At 42.2% G+C, this 22744-nt stretch overlaps 2 long non-coding RNA genes across 2 annotated transcripts; both read left to right on the plus strand.

Annotated features, from left to right (window-relative positions):
• The first annotated feature begins 4029 nt into the window (after positions 1–4029).
• On the plus strand, positions 4030–12220 carry LOC118165191. The gene is made up of 3 exons (XR_004749905.1): positions 4030–4154; positions 11386–11491; positions 12108–12220. It is a non-coding gene; the product is annotated as an uncharacterized LOC118165191 (long non-coding RNA).
• A 989-nt stretch (positions 12221–13209) lies between these two features.
• Positions 13210–22499, plus strand: LOC118165192. Its single transcript, XR_004749906.1, has 3 exons — positions 13210–13336; positions 13856–14025; positions 21041–22499. It is a non-coding gene; the product is annotated as an uncharacterized LOC118165192 (long non-coding RNA).
• Positions 22500–22744: the final 245 nt, after the last annotated feature.

Consider the following 22744-nt stretch of genomic DNA (forward strand, 5'->3'; position numbering starts at 1 on the left):
ATCCTCTCAACATAAATATAACATAAATTAAACTTCATGTTGGAAATATAAAATCTGTATATCTTAAATACCCCTTTCTTCTTTTCAGGAAATGTCACTTCTGATGACACTTTTCTTTCACTTCCTCGCTAAGGACATCACTGTAACAGTCTGAACAAGATGATGTTCTTGCTTTTAGCCAAATATACAAAATATTTAACCCACTTTTGATTTCAGTAGAACACCCATATCTTATAATATTGACATTGCATTGCTGTGACGCTACTACTGTAAATAACATGGTATGGAAATTTCTATATTTCTTGCTTGAAGACTTCTATCCTGAACTCTATATATGGCTAGTAGCTGTTGACGATTGTATGGAATCAGGTGGAAAGAGTCTAACCGACATATCTGATCTTCTTATCTCACCTCAATAGTTAAAGCTACCTTTCTGGTCTTACGCTTTTTTAAAGGATTTTCACAGTCAACTTCTTCTAAGCATGCCCAGTCCTTTTTCTTATCTTTATACAACAGTGGTAATAAACTGTACAAGTCAGATCAATAAAAGGGGATTTTGAAGAAAGGTGAAAATAAATGTCATACTTCATAATTTCTTTCAAGACATCACTATCTTTATTATTTTCATGCCTACACCTTGCTAAAAATAAGCAGAGGTTAGAAGCCAGAGTCAAATTCATTTTCTGAAATGTCCTTTTCAGGTGTTCTCAAAAAAAAAAAATACTCAAGACTGATATGCACCACTGCTGTGCCAGATTGTGTATCTTCAGAATCTCAAAGATAAGTCTTCTCCAGACTTCTAGCCTAAAGAGTTCGTGACATTGTCACTCACTGTAAAAACCTCTGTAAGCCTTTCACGGACTCAAATCTTCTCAGCAGAGGAACAGTTGTCTGATTCTTAATTTTGGTTGTATAATTGCTAGTGCATCCAATCATTTCCATCTGTGTAAATACCTACTGGGGAGAAAGAGGGGAGTAAAGAGGGAGATAGGCTCTTTTCAGTAGGGCCCAGTGACGGGACAAGAAGCAAATTAAAACACATGAAATTCCATCTGAACACAAGAAATCACACACACACACACACACACACACAATGTGATGAAAACCCTTCCAGGCTCATCCATTTTGTGAGTCTCTGATTTCACACACTGGACCCTAGGAGATGCATAGGTCTTTCAGGTTGCCTCAGAACATTGAAACAGTGCATTTCAGCATCCCTAAAGTTTTATTATTGCTGTCTTGGAAGAAAATTTCCTATATGCCTGGGAGTCTCCTTTCACTTATTCATAGAAACTTTCTTCCTTTGGGAGCTGTGTATATACCTCAACACTCGCATGGCTCACGTTTGACTGGACAAATATAAAAGACAGGAGGGAAGAGGAAATCTTGCTGGGCTGCAAGCCTTATTGTGAGATATTGTCTCCTGTGGTGGTCAATGAAAGTGGAGGGAAGCTTCTTCCTGTTATCAATTACCAGGTTGAACCCTTCATCTGTAAAGAATAAAGTTGTTGAGAGAACCTGCAGAGGTTATATTAGAGTTATGGATTGGAATCCCTCATGTGACAGCTTGATATCTTTCAATTTACAGCGGCAGCTTATTTATTACATCAGGATTACATTCATGGAATGGTCTTTTTTATCCAGCTGTTGCAGTGTATTGCAAATGTGTGCTTAAAAACATTGTATGAAAGATCTCAGCTCATTTAAGTGCTTTCTTAGCAGTTACTCTGTCTTTTAGGGAGTATAGGTTGCTGTAGGTATATGGATAGTTTTGTCTTAAAAGCACCTTAGTTATACCTTTATTACAGGCAATTTTATGTGTGATTGGGCAAATTAAAGTTTAGTCAGTCTGAAGGAGAAATGAAGGCTACAGAAACAGCACTTACCGGTGCCTCTTTCATGGGCTCATGCCTGCAGTCTGGGATAATGTTGTGTTCAACAGGCTCAGGGGGCTGTTCCAGATGTTGCTTGTGCAAGTACCAGGACTGTGGGGATGTGGAAATTGACCTCTGTGATGCAAGAGGTGATGTGGAGATGCCTAGGGAGCTCTCCCTTCTTCAGCTTTAGCAGTCATCTGTCTCTGCCCCAACTGAGCCACCCTCTGGTGCATGTACAGCATGCTCCTGTAGCCCTACAAGCATTCTTCCCTGGACTCGGGGGCAAGGAGCTCTTGCCAGGGCTGGGCCGCTGAACTTTATTGCTGAGCTTGTAATAGTGCTAATGCCCTATACCCCCCACTGCAGTGGGACTTTCTTCATTTTTCATACATCAAACATTCATTTCAGGTCTTCTAAACCTTGATACATGTGACAGACCGTCAAAACATGCCTTTAAATAACATCATCAGACAACATGTGTAACTCTTTTTTTTTTTTTTTTTTTTTTTTTTTTCTTGGAGAAAATCTAATACAGGAGGGCTGCTAAAAAATAAAATTAAATAATAAATAAATAAAAAGTGTCAGTGACAGGGGTTGTGGGGGAGGCTTCAGAGACAGAGAGGCTGTGGGGAGAGGATGGCTCCAAAGCAAACCTATGTCACTCATGCTGCCAAAATCTGTGTTTTAAGGAGAGGCTGGAGTTCAGCATGCACGAAGGTGCAATACTCCTGTCCACCTCAACAAAGAACACTGCTGTCTCAGAGAGAGGAACTTGGAAGGAATTCAGCAGGTAGCAAGCCCACACAATGGTCTGAAAATTAAATCTGTGTGGGAAAGCAAAGAGAGATGGAGCCAATCAGCCCAGAGTGGGCTTAAATAAGAACGTCTGAACAGAGATGTAATAGCTACAGGGACACAACAGAAACAGGAAAGAAGCCAGGGAAGGGGACAGGGGTATCAGCAGGAGGGAAGAGAGGAGGAAGGGCAACCAAAGGAGTTGAGTGGTGGGAGATGGACAATGTCCAGCCTGCAGCAGGTCAGAATCATGGCAATTCCTGTTTGCATCCAGCCATTGCAATGGTCAGGCAGTGTAATGTGAAGGCATCTACTGAGCAAGTGAAAATGCCAGGGCTGGTGGTGCTTACAGCATAGCTGGGCATGGCTGGGCAGCCCTGGGCATGGCCTGTGATGGCACCATTTCCCAGCTGCCCACTGCCTCATGCTCCAAAGGAGGGATGTGGGAGGTCAGAGGAGAGTGGACAGAGTGCTCCCTGGAAGGTGCTTTTCTTCTTGGCCACTTTAGCCATGTAGGCTTACACTTTCCAAAAGCTTGTTTGCAGCTTCAGTAACACTTTCTGTAGCAAGCAATCTTGTCACATCATTAAACACATCAATTTCTTTAAATGGAGATGGATACTCCTTAGCTCCAGTGCCCCATGTCCTGGGTTGGTAACCATTTATCGGACTGCCACCTTTAAATTATGAAATATTTGTCCTTCTGTTTATGCCTTGTCCTGTGATGTATTTAGAAAGTGCAATCGTGTTCCTTCTCACCCATGGTTAGTAAAACAAGCCACCTGATTTCACTCTTCTGTGTGACAAGTTGCAGTTACCTGGCCACCCCGGGTAACCTCCCTTTACAACTGCCCTGCTTTTAATCCGTCTCTCTTGTGTGCAGTGGGCAGAACTAAGCATATAATTGCAGATTAGGTCTCGTTTTCTTGTAATACTGCCTCCTCACGCTTCCAGAAAATGTCCAGTGGCTTCCTAGATGTCCTTTGGACTCTTTGTTGAGGCTGATAGGGGCACGTGAAGAGGTCTCATTAGTCTGACTTGAACAGCATAAGATCTTGAAGACGGGTGTTGAAGAAAAGAAAAAGGATAGAATAAGGTATGAAATAAGGGTGGATCATGCTAGATTAATCCAGTCTATCCTTGGTAAATGAGGCCAAGTACCATTGTACTGTGAATATGTGAAATTGTGTTGCAGGGAAAATTGTTAGGGAAGCAGAGCAGCCAGTGCTGCTTCAGGGACTGCATGGCCTGCGAGGAACTGGCTCAGGGGGAGGCAGCTGCATGGGGGATGAAAGGTCTGGCAGCACGCACTTGCTAGAAGAGTTTTCCCAAGGTCCTCCCCTCTGGGAAATCACATGGTAATGTTTTCGTTAACAACCTTGGCACAAAAATGAGTGTGCTAATGAACTGTGGGGTTTTTTTGGCACCACTTATAAATAAGAATGAAAGATCACAGAAGAATAGACCCTAAGAATGAGTAAGGTAGGTGGATGAAACAGGGCCATATAAAGGTCAAAATCACACTTTTATGAACTATGTAAATATTAATGAAAAAGAACAGAACGTAGAGCTATTGGGGGTCTCACTCGACCAACAGAGCAATGCAGCAGGAAGGTAACTAGAAGCTCAAATGAGGAGTCTCAATGGCAGCTAGCAACATGCTTGTCTCTGTTATTAACATTTTGCCTTTCTTGCCTTTAAAAGAACTTTTCCTTCCTGAGGGGCTACTCCTGCTTGCTAATATATCTCAGCAAGGTATTATCTGGTCTTTATTTTAAGTCATTCTCGTTGATCAAACTACATTCTGGGTATGGTTTTAGGTGGGAAGCCTTACTGGGGAGGGGAGGAGCATAAAACATTTTCTGGCATTTTTTTTTTTTTTTAACTGAATTAGAAGGAAGAAAACTACTAAAGAGGGCAACTAATGGCTGTGCAAACAACAAAGTCTTGCTACCAGTAGCTGCTAGCACTCTCATGCAAAGATTTAATGGGTGTTGTGTGTAGGGCAGGACTTGCACTAATGGTGGGCACCTAGGGGCTATTGGCAGGGCCAGGCCTTTTGGCAGAGGCTGTAGTGGGGCTGCAGAAACTTTCATCCCAGCTGAGCTGTCCGTGAACACAGGGGTGGCCGAGACATTAGTGACTGTTGCAGCTGAGGGGATTGCAGCAGGAGGGTGGTGTAGCGTTGAGATGGAGCCCCCAGTGACCAGGGAGAAGGGAGACAAAAGGCCCAAATGAAAACCAACACATTGTAGGGACGAGATCCTGGCAGAGCTCCACCAAGGCTGCTGCTGGAACGTGATCAGGCTCAGGTAAAGATTGGGGACTGACTGACATGCCTCTGGGAGAAAAAATACTCATTCCTGAATGACTCAGCCTGAAATATTGTTGCCCATGGCTGCTTTGTTTCCTCAAACAACGGTTTGTGTTTGCACAAAAGTGCATTTAAAATCAGCTGTATGCAGAGGTGATTTTAACAGCCACTAAAAGGCAGAAGGATACACCTAAAATGTTTTTTCCAGTGTGAGTCATCTGCCTAAAATTTTATAGCTGAATGACTGTAACCGTTTGATATCTGAATGTGTTATTGACTCAAAAGTTTGTGCCACATCCTTGTTGCTGGCTATATGTGGGACAGCCTCCAGGACCTCCTGGCCTGGAATGAAGAGGGTGCAGAACAGAGAGAGCAATTATAGCCTAGGCTGGAAACTAAGTGTAATTTATACAGACTTAGTCAATAAAATCACAGCCACGCCTAGGTGATGGCCATGAAAGTAGTTGTTTCATGAAGATACGCCTCCTGAAAGAAGAGTTTTACACTCTTGAGTGAGTTGAGAAATCTTGTACAGACATGTAGAAACAGGAATAATATAGTTTATGCAAATTTTACATACTCATTTCCTCATTATAGGTTGTCAAATATAAAAGAATGCAACAGGGACACATGATGAGTCTGTTATCTTCTAAGAACTAAACTCTTAAACCTTTTTGCCAAGAAATGTAGAAGTACAAAACTAAAGACTTGCAGAAACAATGAAAAGTTGCCACAGATTTTTCCACTATTTTTTATATAGGTCACTTGGTTATGACAGTAAATTTGAAATTGATTTTCCTATATTCACCACAGCTCAAGTCACATATAGCGGGACAAAAACCTCAGAATAGAATTCATTTTGTCAGTACTTGATCATGGAGAAATGTTAAGGCACGTCCACTTGAAAGGTTGTTAAATGTTTTCTACCAAAATAGTTTCAGATGAAGCTAACTCACAGCAATATTTTTTTTTTTTCAAAGATTTTCCCCCTTCTCTAACCACATCCAAATCCATAGGGATCATGGACAGATACTTTATTACTGAGTACTATTATCTTTTTCACAATATCCTGAGTGCATTCCTGTTATCATGTTAAATACAGGAAAAAAAAAAAAAAAAGAAAAAAGAAAAAAAAAAAAAGATGCTTAAATTTGACAAGCAAATTAAATTGAATCAAAAACTATTGGAAAAATAATCATTTGATGAGGCACTCATTAGCTTTCATATACTGACTTAACGTTTTAATTTCAACAGTGTTCATACATTTCAGAAATCTTTGGGTTAGAAGTGATTTGGCATTTTTATCTTCAGCTTCTAGCTGTCTCCACTTCTTAGAGCTAATAGAAGTTGCTGCTTTCATTTCTGTTTGAAATTCAGCAATTGAGAGACTTTTGTGAATGTGTGTGTTAACAGACTTGGACAGATCATATAAACCTGTAAAATATTGATTCTGCGAACGCTGAGTGTCAAATTGGTTTGAATTATCCCTTTAAAGAGCTTAGGCACTGATTAAATATACTAAATGCCATTTTAAATAATGAATTGATGCTTTGGATAATTGTATATTTTAATATAGCTGCATATTTGATGGCAGTAGAGAGAAGCATGCACAGCAGTAAATATGCATGCTCTCTTAGCAGCAGTTGCTCTTTAAACAGCTGTAAAGAGCAGTTCCTTGTTCCCACCTCGGAGATGTAAAAGTGCTAGTACTGAATGAGCTATTTAAACGTTTTGGGCAGGAAAAGTCAGGCAGTCCAAGCCCTCACTCAGTGTAGGGCTGCAGCTGTGTAACTCTCTTTGCCTATGCCTTGACCCCTTTCTGTGCATGTCCCCACTGCTGCAGAGGGCTGCACGCCTTGGAAGGGCAGGGTCCTTCCTATAAAACAGTAAGAAAAACTTCCTTATCTGCCACAGATTTATCTTACTGATGCAGCATGAAGACAAAGCTGCCTACAAATGCCTAAAGAAGCCAGGGAGTGTGTATTCCCAGCGGTCCCATGATGTGAGTGTATGCAGTGGGCTGCCCCAGTTTGGGGTGTACCAGGGGTATTTGGGTACCCCCCTCACCACAGCTGAGCCGGAGAGAGTGGCTGGCACCTTTTGGGGATGGGGACGGCTTTGCTTTCCAGCGTGAGGGCATGTGTGCTGCATTTTTAAAGTGCACTGCTTGCAGTTGTGGGCACAGAGGATCGACGTTTCCCTGGTCTGTGCAGATGTCGTACTGCTGGTGCAGGGGGCTCTGCACCAGGTCCTGCCTCTGGCTGGCTGTACACTACCCAAAGCCCTTCCTCTGCTCTGTGCAAGACCTCATGCTTCCTACTGAAATATCTGGCAGGAGGGAAACCGAGGAGGACCAAGGACAGGAGGCTGAGTTACCTTACAGGTAGTTCTGTAACTAAGTCCAGGGCAAGCTGCAAGCATGAATGCCATGTGATGGGTTTTTATTCAAGCCATCAGAGCACCTCCTGTTACTAAAAAGTTCTATCACAATAGATTGTGATGAAAAGATGTTAATCTCTGGTGTTGCCCCTCTGTAGAGCTGTTCCTCTTTTATGATCATGATGTGTGCTTCTGCAATGGCTTCCTGTATGATTCTGAGGTCTCTGTGCTCCTTAAAGTTCTTGAGTGGGTCTTTTATAAACAGGAACAGATGTTAAATGTTCCCCTGGCTTGGCTTGTTAGCTGTGTTCGTGGGTCAGGAGAAAAAATGCCTTTACCACTGGAGTTTTGCCACTGACTTTCCTGCCTTGTGTAGAGCTGCTGGGACATAAGCACGTTGGCTGGTCTGACACACAACAGTGGTGCTCTGGTCTGAAGCAGTGTGCTGGTACAGGATGTCCTGACAAATTGGGGTGGAGGGGATGGATTTAGATAACATGGAAATCTTCACAAAAATCCACCTGCTTTGTGTTAAACACTTTCTTTCACTTTTTTTTTTTTTTTTTTTTTTAATTAGAACATATTCTTTCATTTACAGCCCTTGCCTCTTTTTCTATCTACTAAAACATTTTTTCTTAAGCAAATACAAAGAGTTAATTAAGTGATATCTCAGAGTATTTCCTTTCCTTCTGAAGGCCAATTGGAATTTTCTTATACAATCCATATCAGGGCAAAAAAAAAACCACCCTCTGAGTCCCTTCACATATGATATGTTGAAACAATACCAAGCTCATGGCACGTCAGATGTTCCTTTGAGTCAGTACTAGAGTCGAGTGAAGGAGATAAAGTAAATTATTCAGTGCAATTCACATTTACTTATGCAAGTAAGCTCAAAGCTCTTGATTCAGGGCTCTGAAGTGCAGCAGCAGTTAGAAGACCTGCTGCCAGCCTTTCCCTCCTTAAACAGCATGTTGTTTCCCCCTGTATCCAACGTTGCATATAATGTGTACTGGCTGGCAATTAAACATGCAAGGCTGGAAGTAGAGTACCATGTGCACTAAAGTGCTTACCGTGCACTTAAGGGGATCTGTAGGGGAGCACTTAGATTCCCTTCTCTTGGAGATGGTCTGTGGGAACTGTTTGTTCAAATCCCACATATCCTCTCTCAGAGGACGTTTGAGGAGACTCATGCTCAGTCCTATTAATGTTGTTTGGCTTCTTTTCCAAGTGATGGATTTTGGGGGCAGGAAAAATTAGGTCTGTGGATCTCAGTAGAGCTGGAGACACCTGCAGGGAGTAGAGATCACCTTCCTGGAGTCCAGGCTTGAAGCAAATACAAGACAGTGAAATAGGTCTTAATTAGAACTTAGAGCAGAAAAAAAGCCAAGGTTCTTTCTCCCATGTGGATTCCAAGGAATTTGGTTGAGAAATCCCCCAAGATGAGGGACAGAGTAAGATTTCAGAGTTAAAGCAGAGATCCAGTAGAAGGTGAAAACGAAATCCATCATTAAGCAGTTTGCTTACTCTTGCTGAAGAGTGAAGAGGTGCACCCTCTGATGTGATCAAAAGAGTCTCACATTTTCAGGAGCTCTGGGATGAAGCCCTCCAAGATGAGGGGCCTGAAGTGTCTGGAGCTTGATGGCTGGTGAGGGAGGCAGCAGCTTAAATGAGGAGTAAAATGAGATATGGTGCTTTGGATTCAAAGACATTAAAGCTGTTATGCCATCATGAATTCCCAAACCTCAGACTGACAGCGTTTGCTGAGAATTTAATCACTGAAAACAAAGTTAGTCGAGTAACTACATATCTTCCGAAGATGTAGGCCAAAGATTTTATTACCTCTCTACTGCCTCGTGTGGATGACGTTCCAGTTTAATTCCAGTCTCATTCCAATTTAAGAGGCACAGAATCACAGCTGTAACTGCTGACATTTACTCTTCTTCACAGAGAAGCCAACTACAAGGACCGAATTCAGCATAGCAGTTAAGTCCAAAGTTTGTCCTCTGCAGAAGTTTGCCGAGCCTGAAGATAACTGCGTGTGTGTAGACTGTGAGAAAGGGAGGTTTCAATTAAGCATTTAATCATGAACCAGAGATAGGATGAGCACTTGACTTCCACGCCGGGTTAACTGGTCTGAGGCATGCCTGTTTAGTGATGCTGAGAGACATATGGTGGCTTGGCAACCTCTTTAGAAAAGAAGGCATCTTCAGCCTCCAGGGGTGGTGCCTTGGTACGTTTTGCAACATTTAAATCATTTTTTAAGTACTTTAAGAATTTACAGTAAGCCCTTGAGTTCTTCCACAGGCCACAAATTAATTAGCTTGCTCCTTAAATTCCAGCAAGCTAAGTGGAAATGCTTCCCTGAAAAATGTAAAACATCCTTTGATTAACTCCCTACTTCATGATAATGATGGTCTGGGTTATTTTAAAGAGCTTGATGTGATTTTTAAATTTATTTAAGAGTCAGAGTAGGCTTCCAGTTAGTGCTGGAGATCAAACTAGTACTCTTCCCAAAGTTAGGGGGAAAGAAACGAGTTGGCCACCAGCAAGGAGACACCCTTCTGCCATGAGAGAAGGAACATCCAGCTCTGCCATCTGGCTGAGGTGGTCAAGGCAGTCTCCAATAACAAACAATATACCCCTTCAGGCTGCAAATGGGGAAGAACCAGAGGCTGGGGCTACCACCCCTATGAGACCCTGGTATCGGCCCCAGGTGTCAGGAATTGTTTTCATTCCTGCCTGTATTATTCATGGGTATGGAAAATGAGCTCATCAGAGCTCAAGGGTATTCAGAAGAGACCTGCAAACTCTCCCTCCAGACCAGGCCACAGAACAGTCCTAGCAAAGTGTGGCTTGCATTGCCCTGCTGGCCAGCCAGTCCTCTTCCTTGCATTCATCTCTGGAAATTCTGGGATCCTTCTGACTCCTCCTTTTGCCTTTCCCTTAGTGTGTGAATGAGCACTTGTGCATTTTTTCCAATTGCTCGCGTTCCCTCAAAGACAGCACTGTTTTTCTTTGGCTTTTGTTTCTAAGGCATGTTCTGCTTCTTGGATCATCTGGCTCAGGCTGACAGATTTGAAGTGAGATCTCCTTATAGATGACAGTAAAGGAAAGTAAATCTATTGCTCAGGTAGCTGCTAAATGCAAAGTTCAGATGAAATCTCAAGGGATTTGAGAGGCTGCAGTGAGAGAACACGATCCTCGGAGCTGCTGAAAACCATAAATTGCCCAGTCCTGGAGCAAAGAAATCATAATGTCATTCACCTGGAGGTAAAATAGTCAGAGGGAGGTAGGATTCCTTGCAGAGGGTCTAGTTTCAACTGACCAGCAGGGGTGGGTTTGTTGCCAGCTCCTGGGAGTAGGTTGTGTGGTGTGTGGACATAATGGCTACAGAAATGGACAAGTAGGATGTTTCCCCAGTCCTGATGCCGAAATCTCTTCAGACATGATCTGGAACAACTCTGTGAGGGTGCATTGCAGCAGAGAATTGCCAGCAGGTGCAGATTTGGCATGTCTGTGCCAAAATACACAGCTTCACTGTGAAACAGGCAGCTGAGAGCCATATCTGATCCTCTTGCCAGGGAGTGGCTTCACACAAGGTCTGAAGGAGCTGGCACAGCTTTTGCAGTTCAAAAATCAACTTTTCTCCATTACAACACTGAATTGCCTGCTCTTGGATCCTCTCTTCAGTGAGAGTCAGAACCAGGGAGAAAACCCCATGGCCTACAATGTCTGTGAACACTTAAAAACTGATATCCCAAGTCCTGGGGTTCCTGGTGCACTTTAACTCAGTTCTGGACATGAAAAGTCTCCCACTGATGTAAATCCTGAAATCCTTCATGACTGAGAAATATTACACCTCCAAGTGTTGGTATTTATGTTATGTCAGCACCTGTAAGACCACATTATAGGTGATGAAACCACAGAGGTGGGTGTTGTACAATTAAAGACCAGCTAGCTGAACTTGAGAAATAATGGACTACAGTTCCTTAAACACTTAATTTTTCTGTTTCCCCACAGGATACAAATACACAAGTGCCCCTATATCATGAGAAGGTTCATGCCAGCTGTCTGAACAACATCTGCATCCTAACCCATCACTGTTCCTTCCTCAGCAGGGTCCAGGGTGAGCTGTTCCTTTCTCCTCCCTGCCTTTCCTCACCCCAGATTCTGGTTTTCTCTCTACATGCAGCTGCAGGGATGGCTCAGGCCCAAATCCGTGCCAACTCACTGAGATTTTGTATTTGCCCAAGGTTCCCAATCTTGGCAATAGTTTTCCACCTTTCAAATAATGGGTGGACCCTCAGCAGTAAATCTTAGCTGCCTGGCAATAACCTTCTTTTACTTTGTTACCTTGTTTAGTTTACGCAAAGCAAACCTTGGTTTTGGCTTATTAACTGTTTGTGAATGTTTGCACTGTGTATAGCGTGCAAGAACCTCTGCAAATTCTGCCGCTGGTTGTGTTTTTAAAGTGTGATTGCTAAAAAGGCCGTGTTGTTTTGTGTCACTGACTGCTTGAGCAATGTTGCTTGCAATATCTTATTTCTGCATTGGTGTAAATTGGTTGTTTAGCTTTTTTACCTAATCAAACTTCAACTAAAATGGCTTTATATTTATTTCTTATGCCACAGTATTAATGATTTACTGATCATCTGGCTCATCAGGGATGAAAGCCCTATGAGGGAAAAACAATTCTACCTGATCCTTGTCAATAGCTGTGTAACTCTGTTTTGTTTTTCCAGGGGAAGAAAAGTGTACAGCTGTCAAGGGTGAAACATTTGGGCAGAAAGGAGTTGAAGGGAAGGATGAAAGTGTAATTAACTGAAGCCTAATGAAAAGGTGTTCCTAGAGGGTAAACAGAACAATTGCTTTGGCAGCAGGTCATGAAAGTCTGGGAAAGATGACCAGCCCAGCAAAACACTTTCTTGTAATGGGTGGTTGTTTCTGTATTACAGTTATTTCATAAAATCACAGGACTGGTTGGGAGGAACCTTAAAGACCACCTTGTTCCACCCCCCCTGCCATGGGCAGGGACACCTCCTACCAGACCAGGTTGCCCAAAGCCCCATCCAGCCTGCCCTTGAACACCTCCAGGGATGGGGCATCTGCAGCTTCTCTGGGCAGCCTGTGCCAGTGCCTCACCACCTTCTGAGTGAAGAATTTCTTCCTAACATTTAATCTAAATCTACCCCCTTCTAATATAAAGACATTAGTCTTTGTCCTATCACTATATGCCATTATAAACATTCCCTCCCCAGCTTTTCTGTAGCCCCCTTTAGGTGCCGGAAGGCCTCCTTGGATCCTTCTCTTCTCTAGGCTGAAACCCAACTCCCTCAGCCTGGCTTCATAGGATAGGTGCTCCAGCCCTCTGAGCATCGTTGTGGCCCTCCTCTGGACTCATTCTAATACATCCGTGTCCTTCTTGTTCTGGAGGCCCCAGTCCTGAATGTAGTGCTCCAGGTGGGGTCTCACAAGAGCAGAGCAGAGGGGCACAATCACCTCCCTCGCCCTGCTGGCCACACTTCTTTTGATGCAGCCCAGGGTACGGTTGGCTTTCTGGCCTGCATGTGGCTTCATGTTGAGCTTCTCATCAACCAACACCCCCAGGTCCTTCTCCTCAGGGCTGCTCTCAAATTTAAATGTTCTCATCCATTATCCAAGTAAAAATAATGTAAAAACTCATATTATTTTCAAAATGTGCTGTTATATTTTTCCTTCAATGAAGACATTGTGGAAAGTTATGAAGCAGAAAACATTGCTTTGTTGCTTCAGGAGAAGCAAGTTCCTCTCCTTCTGATGGCAATTTTATACTCTAATATGCCTGTTTTTCTGTATCAGTTCCTCTTTCTTTGCAACATAGGGCAGTATACGGATTGCATATTTCAGTGAGTTTATTATCTACGGAGATAACAAGACCCAAAGTAGCTGAAAGCAAACTACTCAACCTCTTTATAAAAGGAAAACTTACAAAGTGAGTGAGTATGTTGCAAGAAAAGGTGGTTGTACAGTCTCAGAAAGTAGGTTAGGATACCCAAGAGACAATTTAAATGAGCTAGTAAGGAAAAACAGATCTGGGACTATTGTAAGACATTCCTCTCTGTTAATATTGTAGGAATGAGTAAATCCAAGGGAGAAAAAAAATCACACCTCATATATACTGTTTCATGTTGTGCTGATTTTTTAACACCCCAATGAATCATCTATAGCTAAACTCTGCGGGAGGAGATGATGCCAGGAGGAGACTAACATTTGTGATCCAGTGTAACAGCATTATGTTTAAATTTATGAGGGAAGACTGGATTTTGTTTTCCATGAGTAAATGCAGGGTAATATTTGGGGGGGCTTTGTTTTTATCATGCATGTTATGTATCCATGCTAAACTGTTATTTTTGCTGTCAACAAGCAAGAAAAAAGGTCTAACCTGACTGGGATGCCACTGTTTAGCAATATATACAACAGGGGTTAACGTGATTAATTGGGATGTTGACAGACAGGAGTGAATCATGATGGCACAAGTGATATGAGGACAGTGAACAGCAGCACTTGGGCTGGTAAAGGCCAAGAACTTGCCCTGAGCACCGTACCTGGGGCTTCTGCCATGGTGCCATGGAGCAGAAGCTCACACGGAGCAAATAGCAATCCACAATTGCACTGCAAAATGTAAGCCACCAGGTTTGGCTTTTGCTAGTCAGCAGCAAATCTTATGCCTGAGGCTGGTGATAGAAGGGGCTGTGGTCAGCTCCTGCTGTGGTTAACATGGCTCTGAGCACATTGGCAGGGTCTGGCTTCCTGGATGCTCTCATTTTACCATCCTGTAAAGAGTACGCAACAAGGTTAAGCCTCAAATCTCTTCAGTCAGCAAGCTGGTAACTTTCTTTCCTAATGTAGAAGGGATTCTCCATTTTAATCACACTGAATTACTGAGAGTCAGAATATCCATTGGACTTTGTGGAGCTTTTATGCCTTTGTTCAGTTACGCTCCAGTTGTTCCTTCAGCTGAGAACTTGCCATAGGGGAAAATACCACTTACGCCCTGTCCTTATACCTTCCTAGCACCCCCAGGTGAACAATGCAGTTAAAATATATTTGCTATTGCCTTCTGTCTTCTTTATGACATGGGTCACTCACCTGAAAATAAAACCTTATTCGTTGGTAAAATTAGAAACCTCTGTGTGAAGTCAAAAGTATTTTGATAGCAGTTTGTAGCTATACTTTACTTAGTTCATTTGGGATTCAATTCTGCAATTTGCAAAGCCGTAACTGTGAATGCTAGTGAACCTTACGCAGCAGAACTGCTATTCTAACCCCATTACAGTCTATAGTGAAACCACCATGGACTTGGCTGTAACCAAGATTACAGCACTGGAATTGCAACAATATACAGATTTTTCCCCAGATGTTTCCAGTTTTAACTCTCTTGTACTGTCACTATAGAAAATGAAAGGGTGTATCCATACAAGTTTGCTTGAAAATGTTTGTACGGATACAGAAAATAGTGCTCCAAATAGAAATCTTGAGAAAAAAAGGGATTGAAGAATAGAGGAGAAGCCCTGTTCACCAGCAAGTGAAGACAATCAGCCTAACCTTTCATCCCTCATGATTTCCAGAATCAAGTGCTGTTCATATTTCTACCTATAAGAAGAGAAACAAATGAACAAACTATCAACCAAACAAAGACAAAACGGACAGTTTTGTGTGTACTGATGGAGCCTGGTTTCCTGTGGATCTGTCTGCTGGTTGACAGTTGACACCAATAGCTGCCTTCCTCCTAGGGAATAGAGGGACCTCATAAAATGGCTCACGTAGTTGGTGCTGAATGCGTGAGCTTGGGCTACTGCTTTTTCATCCATCAAGGCATTTAAAATACACTTTCTCTCCATGCTACTCTCAAGGTCCCCTGTGCTCATGAAGTTTGAGGAACTAGATTATGTCTGAGTCTTGCTCTTCTTCTGCCAAATTTGGTTGGGATGAGCCAAAGGCTTTGGAAGTTATTAGGAGGAGATGAGAAGGCAGTATGACTCCTTTAAGCTTTGTTCCCATAGAAACATGTCTAAAAAATGTATTAATCTTCAAATGGCAGGAGCAGAGAGCTGCAGGGGATGGCTCCCTGTTCCTGAGAGCTTGGCTGTGGGCAGAGTGGGATGTGGTTGACATTCGGTTTGTAACTTCTTGTGTTTGATCCTGTGCTTTGTCAGAACTTCATAGCTGAGCAACAGGGAGGAAGACGCCTTGGTTGCCTTGTTCTGCCTGCTCATTCTGGGTGAGGTGGAAAGACTTTTTTGGAAAAGGCACATGGTAGCAAGGCTCATCATGATTCTGTGATTCTGTGTGCACCCATGGAAGGCATGTGTTCAACACAGCCTCCCAGAAGGACAGGAAGAGAGTCAAAGGCACTGAGAAACTCTTGAGTAAAGCATGATCCTAGCCAGACTTCAGAAAAAAAGGGAAAGTTAGAGTTTTCCTTAGGGCTTAGAAGGACTGTACAGGGCTGGCTGCAAAATAGGAGCCCTATTGAATTGACCAAAAGTCAACCCAGGATCTTGTATCTGCCCTGCAAGTCTAAGGATGGCGAGGAAGAGATCTGTTTCCATCCATTTCATTTAATTTTGTTTGACATAGTTGAGATTCTCTACATAAAAGCTTATTTTTTTCCAGTAAAGCATAGCCTTAGAGACTCTCGGTGTTTTCAAGTGTTCACATTAGAGCCACCTCTTAGTTATCCCTGTTTCATAGTGAACCAGCTGTCACATCATCAGTGGCTTCCTACCATGTGGTTTCAATGCAGCACACGGGTTTGCTATAGCAAAAGCTGTGTAGCAGCAGAGAACAGCTGCTCTGAGCAGAGGGGGGAAGACTTCAGTGCATCTCAGTGAAAGGAAAGTTCTGTGACAAAGCAGGATGCCACAGCATGGGAGTGCAACTTTTGAAGCCAAGGTAAAGTGACAGTGTGATGGTGAGCTCTTGAGGACACGGGTTGTCAATTCAGTGGGCAAGACCCTACTGGGTGTGCAGAAAAAGTACCTTCTACAAAATCTGTGCAGCATCTTCCCTGAGTGTGGGTCTTGGGGTTGAGGAAGAAAGATAAAAACAAAACAAACAAACAAACAAACAAAAACCAACCAACCAACCAACCAAACAAACAACAACAACAACAACAACAACAAGACAAAATCCCCATAAGGAACACCTCATTTGGGGCTAAATTTATTGCTTTTGCTTAATAGCTTTTCCAAGTAGTCACTAAAGCATTCTGGGACCACATCCTGCTCAGTAGAGCTCCTTTTTTTGACTTTTTCTTTTTCTCACTGTGACTGTGCTGCAGCCTGGTGATGATCCAAGCTGGCAGGGTTGAAATGCCAGCCATTTCTAACCTTCTTATTGGAATGCCACATCCAAAATAATGAAAAGGTCTTCTGTATATGTGTGTGGAGTTGTGGCTGAGGGGTGAGGAGTCAGCGTTCTGGTAAAGGCCTGATAATGCTGAGCCAATTAAAGATAATTCAGGATACTTAGGTTCTGATTCAGTAACTGCAGGCTAAGAACAGCCTTTTCAGAAAATGAATACATTCTCCTCCTCAGCTGTTCGGTTTTCAGACAGTTTTGTTTTATATTTTAGGCATCTTTCTTAAGCATTGATCTTTTTTTCCTTCATGTCACTTGAATCTGGTAGCTGCACACTTACTTGGGTAACACAAACTAAGGGCAAGTATTTCTTCTTTACATTGAAGTACCTATGTCATAACTTATTTTCTATTGGTCTCCTTGAAACTGAATTTGTTTGTTTTTTGGTTTTGTAACACACCTAAACTTGAGGATCTGGTGAAGACAAGCAATTTAAATGTGCTTGGAGGAGGACTGGGTCAAAATTTTGGCCTAAAATGTGCAGCTGCTTTTTTTTTTTTAGCTTATTTCCCTTTGTTATGTCTTCTGAAAGATTGGAATGGAAATCTTCAGGCTTTCAGAATGGCATTTTATATGCACAATGCTTTTTTAAACATCAACAGTTGTTTGTGGGTGTAGCTCGCAGTTTTTGGAAAACTAGCTCCCTGTCTTCCATCAGAAAATGTCTTTATTATTACATATGTTGAATCCAGTAAAGTGCACCTTCCATGATAACGTAGGCTGATGTGAAATCTTTCCTAGACTATACCCAACCACCTTTCTACACAAGGCTTGGTTGTTTCACTTTTGACAAATGTACTTTCTCTCCTTCTCTCCCGTGCTTCCAAAATTATGTATGTAGACATTTTACAGAGTTCACAATTCTTTTTTTCTTTTCTCTCCATATTAGTATTTTGGGTTCACCATAATGCTCTTCACCAAATGAATGCTCTTAGTTACCTGAACAAGTTGCTTTGCAACTGAACATCCCTTCTAAATATATATATATATATATCAATATAGAAAAGCTTTGTCTACATTGACTTTTCTAAATAGTGTCAATCCCTAACCAGCCCTTCAGGAACCAGTGGTTTGCCTGTCTCTTGCTCTGGTTGGTTTTTATTTCCACCCATCAAAGAGAGGCAGGTTCTCTGGGTGCCCAGAGCCATGGCATTGCTGTTGCTTGCACTCCAAAAGCAGATCCAAGGCAGTCGTTGAAGGGGACAGGGCTGAAGGTAAAACCAGGCATGAGGTCACCTTTGATGCAGAAACCCAAGGACTCCTGCTGTTGGCCAGCATTTCTGTTTAGAGTCTGAATTTTACACTGCAGAAAGTTTGGACCTCAAGGTTCCCCTAACTGTATCAGCACAGCTGTCACTTTATTAGAAAATCCCTTCATGTAATCCTCCTCTGCTTTGGTCTCACACACAATTTCATAAACACTCAGTAGCAAGAAAGGAAGGGCTTGGACTGTATAAGACTTCCTTGCACTTCATTGACATGCACTCATTGAAATTACCTCTGAGTGATAATTCAGCAAAGTGCAAACCTGGATGAACATTTAGAAGGACCACCTCATGCTGACAATCTGTTACCCCTGCTAAAACAGGACAGGAACAACATCTTCTCTGCTCCACAAAACAAATGTTTTGGAGAAACCACATGGCTTCTACTTTTTGGAGAACTAAGCCAAAGGTCAGTAAGTGAAATTTTGGGCTACAGGAAGCCAGCACTGGAAACATGAAAATGCTGCTGATACGACTTCTCTAGAAAATAACAAATACTTAAAACATTGATTTTAAAAGACAGGCCAGAGAAAGAAGCTCTGGATACCTTTTGTATCCATAAATAACCCATGAAGAATAATCCCCTGCTCTCCACAAATAGCTGTTTCAGTTTTAAAGGAAAATGAAAATTCTCAAACATTTTAACAATTCTCTAACATTTTAACAATGGAAAGATTCAGGGTAGCATTGAGGAAGCTTTAAGCCCTCTTAACCTCTAGATTTTGCTTCTGTGAAGAGGAGAACAGGAAGTAAAAGGTATAAATACTTTTTGTTGTTTTTAGAAGAAATTTTAGCTTGCTGTAGTGATGAGTTTTCTTGTTTTCAATTTCCATTTCATTTTCTCCCTTCATAACAAATGAAGCATTTCTAGAGGTACAGAATAAGCTTAGAAAATGAAGGCTGATTTAATTAGCTCCTGTATTTGTTAGATTGTAGGTGCTTGACCAGCACATCTCAGGGTCTGCTTACCTCACTGTAATTGTTCCGTTTCTCTCTTTCTGATGTGAAGTGAAATGAGGAGAAAGCATTTTCTTCCACTGCTGCCACAGTGAATAATTTTTGAGGGAAAGAGCAATAAAAGCTTCAAAGAAATAGATGGCAGAAATATCTTAGTTCTGCAAATGTATACAACATTGTGTTATTCTTATTCCTGAAACAAATTCAGGCACTAAATTTGTGAGGTCCAGGGATGGTGTTCCCTGACTTCTAGCAGTAAAAATTTGAAAGCATCATAAATTATCTGATGGGAATGAGGGAAGAAAAGCATCTTAGAGGTGGGTTAGCGAGGAAATAGCAGAAAGCTATAGAAAGCTGGGGCCTGAGGGGGGAAGATAGGCTTGCAATTAGGCAGCATGTTGAGACTCCAATCTCAAATCAGTGCTTGGCTCTGTCACAGTCTTTTTTTAAGCTTGTGAAAATTAATTGGTTTCCATCCCTCAATTTCCAGTCCATAAAATGTCCCCAGAATATTTGGCAGGAACTCAGGCACTATTGTTACAGGCTCTCTTGTAAAAAACGAGGTATTTGAGGTTCAGGCTGAGTTTTTGACAATGCAGGAATCTTACCCAATCCATGTTTCTTACAGTACTGTTACTTCAAAAGGTGCCAGAAAACAGCCTCATCTTCTCCTGTATACTTCAGGAATTTAATTTGGATGCTCCTTCACCAATGAGAACTAACAAAGGCCAGAATTTAAAGTTCTAATTTTAGTTCATCCCTACTACAAAGTAAAGGTTTTCTGTTTTGTTCTTTTGTTTGTTTGTTTTTTCTTTATTTTGTTTTTAATGGAAATTCTTCCCAAGATATGTCAGTGATGAAGGGAGTCGGATGCAATACGCAGCGCGGAGGATGCGATAGCGGCTGCTCTCAGCCCAGGCAGAAATGCTCACTTCCCCCAGTAGCTGGTTGCTGCAGAGCGATTAATAAACCCCGAGAGTAACTGGCTGGGCTGAGGGAGAGCAGGATGTGGTAGCACAACCATGTCATATCCAAAAAAATATGTAAAATAAAATAAAAATAGAAACATAATAATAATAATAATAAACCAGCTTTCTTGTTTTCCTCCAGGCACAATCCCACAGCAGTTTTTGCTTCGGGTGTCTGTTTTTCTTCTGCGTGTAACTTGGATTAAAAGAGATGCTGCAAAACATAATTTTTACAGTTTGCAATGGAATGGGATGCAAAGAAAGGGGAAAAAAAGAAGGCAAAGACTGAACTGATGGGCTTATGAAAAGGCGTGGTTTAGTTCTGTCCATGATATAGGAGACTAGCATGTTATAGATTTGACTTCATATATGCATGATAAAAATTTATCACCAAGCATTCACTGAGCAATAAACCTCCCCACACCCCAGACCACCCAGGATTTGAGCTTTTCCATCCTTTCTCTGGAGTTCTTTGCATGAGTCATCTGTTAGGAACAGGTATCTGAATCCCAGATAATTAATCTCTTGTGATTATGGTGGTCTCAGTGCATCTTCATCTGTCTCTCCTGTGAAAAAATCATTGCTTATTAAAGGAACCAACAGAAGAGACGAGGCTGGGGGCAATGGGACCAAGAATGAGAGGAGTGAATTAAAGTTTTGTATATATATAAAAAAACACATACATATGTGTATATATGTAGATATGCTGTTAGTTATCAAGCAAGTGCAGTGCCTTTGAATACAGAAAAAGCCTAGATTAGGCTTTGGCATCGTGTTAGTGATCAGCCACAGCAGAGTTAGGAGGGATGCAAGAGAGGCTATGTGAGCAGGGTTCAGATTTCAAAGACTAACAAGGATTTCAGTTTCTTTTTTTTTAAAGAAAAAAAAAAAAAGGGAGGTAGGCTGTTATGAAAAAGCATGGTCTGCCTTCCTCTGCACTTTTCCCTAATGAGTTTGCTGTTATTCTGAGATGTCAGGCACAGGCACTTTCCTTTTCCTTATTTTTTTTTTTCTATTTTCAGTGACTTTTTGCCTCTTGTACCTGAAGTTCTCTCTTTTTTTTTTTTTTTTTTTTAATCATAGGTAAAGCTTTCTTGGCCTGTGGTGTGAGCAGCTGGCAGGGAGCGATGGGGTAAGACGAATACGTGTCCCAGTGATGGGTCGAGGCCAAGCACTAAAGGCACGTCACGGCTGCTCGTGATTCCAGAGCTGGGCGTGATGAGAGCCAGCCATCACCTCTGCTCAGTGCTCCTGTGAGTGGCAACAAGTTACAAAAGCCAGAGAGTCCTGTCCTCCTCCTCTCCCCAAAGTCACAACAGCAACAGCAGACCGAACGTAGATGTGCTTTGAAGAAGCAGGAGTTGTGGATTGCAGGTGATGCTATCAAGTGAAGACAGCTGGCTTGGGTGTAACGTGGAGCCTGCGTAACCGCTGACGTTTTGGAGTACTGTCAGCCTCTGTCAGCCTCTATCACCTGGAAAAGCTCCTCGTGCAATTCGGCTGTAGCTTGTGCCAAGCACTTTATAGTCATTACTAAAATGATGACCTGTTGGCTTTGGTTTCCTCATATAAAGAAATGGAAGGTGAATACTGGGGAGGAAACTGTTGTACAGCACAATGGGGTCAAAAAAAGTTGCTGTTTGTATCCTGGCATGCTTCTTGGGATGGTGGCAACCTTGCAGGGCTGAGGACAATGTCCCTTTAATGCAAAGTTTGGATGTGTCATTTACTGGCACGTTAATTATTTTCCTGTTAAGGGATTTGCTGTGTGATCCATGCATTTCTGACTGCATACAGCCAGGAACACGAGGTATAAGCATTTCTACTCACAAACATCTTCAGTCTCCGCTTAGAAATGGGAACTATTTAAAAACAGGCTGTGAATACAGATTCAGTGATGTTGTAATTACTGTACTCGACGAGATGGCTCATTTTAGGATGGGGAAAGGAGTAGTTACTAATACAGCATCTCATAAAAGAGACTTTAATTAAGCCAAGAGGCAAAATATAACAACAGTCTGCTTATGGTAGGCATGCTGCATCAAAGATCCCCAGACTGAGGGGAGGATTAAGCTGGTTATAGTTTCCACATCAGCATAATTCTTGATTTCAGCACTTGCCAAAATAAAGCCTGCATCATAAAATAGGTGAATTCCCATACAGCAACCTGTGGTAAGTTTTCAGCTTTTTTTTTTTTTTTTTTTTTTAAATTGAGATGACAGAGTTACATTTAGAGTGAATGGGTTAATGCCATGTGCATTTGTATAATGAGAGATAGAAGATCCTTAAATAATGGAAATGATCCAGATTCTACCTCAGTTCTTCCCAATACAATTAAGTGCTGGGCACTTTTATTCATATATACAGTGCTATTCGTTTATACAGTGCTGTTCATATTTGTTGTTCCTGGCAGCAGATTCAGTGCCTTTTTCCCTGTCCCATCGAGTCCCTTGGTGGTGGCCCTCTGAGGCTGCTCCCCCATAAAACCCTCCAATGACCTTCCCAAGCTCCCCAGCCCTTGTACCTCCCTGGGGCTGGCTCTGCTCCCCACACCAGCTTGACCATGCTTGCAGACTGCTCCTGCAAGGAGAGAAGGGGTAAACTTCTAAGTCATCCCAGGATGACCCTTCGACCTATTCTCCATCCCTGCAAGGCACCAGCCCATTTTTTCAGGCTGGGCTTCAGCTCTGGGATGCAGCGTGTCAAATACTTTTCATGACCTTCTTCTCCAAGTAAACAGCAGCGTCCCTGTGCAGGCAATGCAGCCCTTCTCAGGTGCACTGAAAT

Source organism: Oxyura jamaicensis, chromosome 3 (genome assembly GCF_011077185.1).
Source record: "Oxyura jamaicensis isolate SHBP4307 breed ruddy duck chromosome 3, BPBGC_Ojam_1.0, whole genome shotgun sequence".
Lineage (NCBI taxonomy): Eukaryota > Metazoa > Chordata > Aves > Anseriformes > Anatidae > Oxyura > Oxyura jamaicensis.